Here is a 3,478-nt window from a genome sequence, read left to right as displayed (position 1 = left end):
ACACACTAGCTTCTGCACATTTTTAAATTATTATTATTATTTTTTAATACTTTAATGAATTCCACCGAGCTGTTCTCTTCATAAATTACTGTAATAAGTATAGTTAAAATTTGAGCCACAGAGTTTAATGACCAAGGTGTTGAGGCTAGCGCTCAGGTGATTCCTCCCAGAACTAAGTTATAATTTTATACTCACCCACCTCAAGGAAAAGTTTAAGATTTTAGAAAACTCATATATCTGTCTGCTAAATATATGGCTAAAGCTAGGAGATTAGCTGTGGCTTAAAATAAAGGCTTGAAATAGAGGAAGTCTGAACCTTCTGTGCTTAGAAAAAGAAAAGAAAACACTCTCTGCACTTCTATTGCTCACTAATTAAATGTGTCATCTCAACATATCATCTCAACATCTCATTTAGTTTCTCAGTACAAAAACTGACAGCGTGCTTATGGAAGTGGATTAACACACCAGCTTCCTGTCATTTCCACGGGTAGCTTGGCAACAGCCTCAAAATAGCCAACAATATATATTTTCTTTATTTACATTTTCTTTATATTAAGTTGAGCTAAAGAAAATTCCGATTTCATTCTCCATATAATTATTGGCCAGAATAGATATGCGGTGGTATTGTTCTTCAAGAAACTGTCACCAGTCTGTCAGCTGAACATAATTACACTTTTGATAGATCACACTTCGCTCAGGTCAGCTAAAGTCTTTATAGTTGCTGTGATTGCTTTGAAGAAAGCACAGGAAGCTGTGACAAATCATACAGATGAGCACATATTTAAACTCGACTGTACACATTTTTGGTTTGTTCATTCATTACATATCTTGTCATGAGTGATGTTATGGTTCACACTCTTATTTTGCTTAATTTGAGGCATTTTTAAAGGGTTATTTCAGTTGGTGGTAAAGATACCTCGAGTCTACACAGTGCTGTGGTAGGTGCATTGGATTGGAGACTTATCAGACTTCATATTTATAATCTATATATAATATAATATATAATACAATATTGCACAAGCACTTTTGTTGTTCATCCATCCATCCATCCATCCATCCATCCATCCACCTTCTGAGCCACCTTATCAACCTTGGGGTCACCGAGTGCTGGATCTATCGGTGAAGGCAGGGAGAACCCTGGACAGGTCATCCGTCCATCACAGGGCAAAGACAGAGCGACAACAAATATTACATGCATGTCTTTGCACTATGGGCAGAAACGTATCTGGAGAAACCACAGCCGTGGGGAGAACTCTGCATGGAAATCCACCCAAGCTTGTACTGGGGAATATATTTACTGTAGCGCAAGATTGATAACCACTACACCACTAGGTAACTCTGTTTTGTTTGTTTTTTCCTTTTTTTCAGTTATTAATTTGTAGTGGAAACTGAAAGTTAATGAAAAAGCACTACTTCATTTTACTCTGAGTTTTTGTGTGTGTGTGTGTGTGTATTTTTATCATTTGAAAAAACAAACTTGAAAGAGGCTTCCCAGCTAACACTGTGTTGTAAACCAGCAGGCGGGCTACTTCATAAACGTAATGCATATGCAGGTAGCAGCAGTACCAACCAGCGTCCTGTCCCCGCAGCCTTTTAGTGGGGATGTCATGTTTGCTACCTGGGGATACGGACGCCCAAGTCAACACAGCAAACCCTCCTTAAAATCTGAGCATATTCAGGCCAGTGGAAGATAACAGGACTGCACATGAGACCTGTGCTAATGTCTTCTGAAGGGCACTGGGATAAACAGGCACTTGTGCAGTGGAGGGAGGAGGTGTCGAATGGAGGGAAAGTGGGGACTGGGGATGGGAGATAGCCAGACTCTTCCAGGCAGATGGCCTCCACGGCTACAATGCAGTTGAATCCCCCCAACACCCCCCATCCTCTTTCTCCACCCAACTTTAGGGGCCTCATTCCTTTTCATATTGTTTTGTATGAAGGCCAATGTCCTTATTTATGATTTTTTTTTTCTGTTCAATGTGTGCGCTTAGAGACTCCAGTGGTGGTGAAGTTGCCATGACTTTCATTAAAGCCGAGGCTGAATGAAATATGGATGTGCAGGGAGTGAATTAGAGTGATGGAATGGACCAAATATTGCCTTCGTGGTGTCTGTGCAATACTGTCTTGAGGGGATAGACACTCAAGCCTGAGGAAGTAAAACCCCTCTCCAAGTTCAGTGCATTCATCAGCAGGCCAGAGAAGTTTGTCTCTGTGCAGTGTTGATGACTGTTGGACTGCAGAGTAGTTTTGTGTATGAGGAACAAGTGGAATAGTTGGAAATATCCGTACACTTTACCTGCCATGGTTTGACCTTAAGAAAAAGAGTCAAACACAATGAGTGTTACTTCAACAAATCTATTATGTTTTTGACATTCAAATACCACTGATGCATGAAATGTAATTTGCTTTGATAATTTAATGCAAATGGCCTGAACGTGCACTTTCTGACACTCACAGTTGTGAATTACGCTGACCCAATATAACGCAGGATATGATGGAGGACAAATATTTCAATTTGCAACGATTAATAATGACCAAAAGATGTTTTGGAGATAATGTACACACTGACGGCAAAAGAGAGATATAAAAAAGATGAACAATGGCCCTATTTACACAAGTGCTGTTCAAGACATTGAATATTATCTTAAACAGTTAATACTGCAAATCTCAGTCTGCAGATCAAACGCAAACCATCCAACCTGAAATAAGAGCATGCTTTTGCAAATGCCAAACAGATGGAAGCTCAAATGTACTGTTTCAGTTCACCGAAAAATTGGCTATTGACACCAAGTTGTCCCGACATCAAGCTGGATCCCCCCCATTCCCAGCTTGTTGTCATGCTGCATAAATGAAATGCAGTGGAGTCAACAATATAAATTCAGTTCATTCGGCTTAAAATAATCCTGAATAGGCCTTGGTGTGGAAAAGTTTTCAGTGTGACGTGAGTTCACCTCATGAGTTTATTCAACAGCACCAGCAGATGGCTGCTTCTTCAAGTGTCTTATAGTAAAATGTAAAGTGAGAATCCCCCCCCCCCCAAACGTCCCACCCAACCACACCCCATATACAGACACTGGATTTAATCTGGGTCACATACAAATTGATAGTCTTTGAAGCCTTCCACCTTTACTGTGGTGTATGGGAAATCTGCTTATGCAGACTAACTTCTGCAGTACCAAAAAGTGTATTCTCATTGCGGTGGCCATGTGGGGAGCGCATGCTGAAGTGGGAAAAGAAAGCTTAATTGAACAAACTAATGAGTAGTTCTTATTTCCATTGGGGATGTGCCAGCGAGATTGTTTGACAGTTTATCTGTGATAAATACATTCTTTAGGAGCTAATTAGCTTATAAACTCTCAGGGGAGGAGAAGGGGGTGTTGAGTGTCCGAGAGTGTGTGTGTGTGTGTGTGTGTGTGTGTGTGTGTGTGTGTGTGTGTGTGTGTGTGTGTGTGTGTGTGTGTGTGTGTGTGTGTGTGTG

This window comes from Blennius ocellaris, assembly GCF_963422515.1.
Source record: "Blennius ocellaris genome assembly, chromosome: 1".
Classification (NCBI taxonomy): domain Eukaryota; kingdom Metazoa; phylum Chordata; class Actinopteri; order Blenniiformes; family Blenniidae; genus Blennius; species Blennius ocellaris.
The sequence above is the reverse complement of the archived record's forward strand: the minus strand, read 5'-3'. Positions refer to the sequence as shown.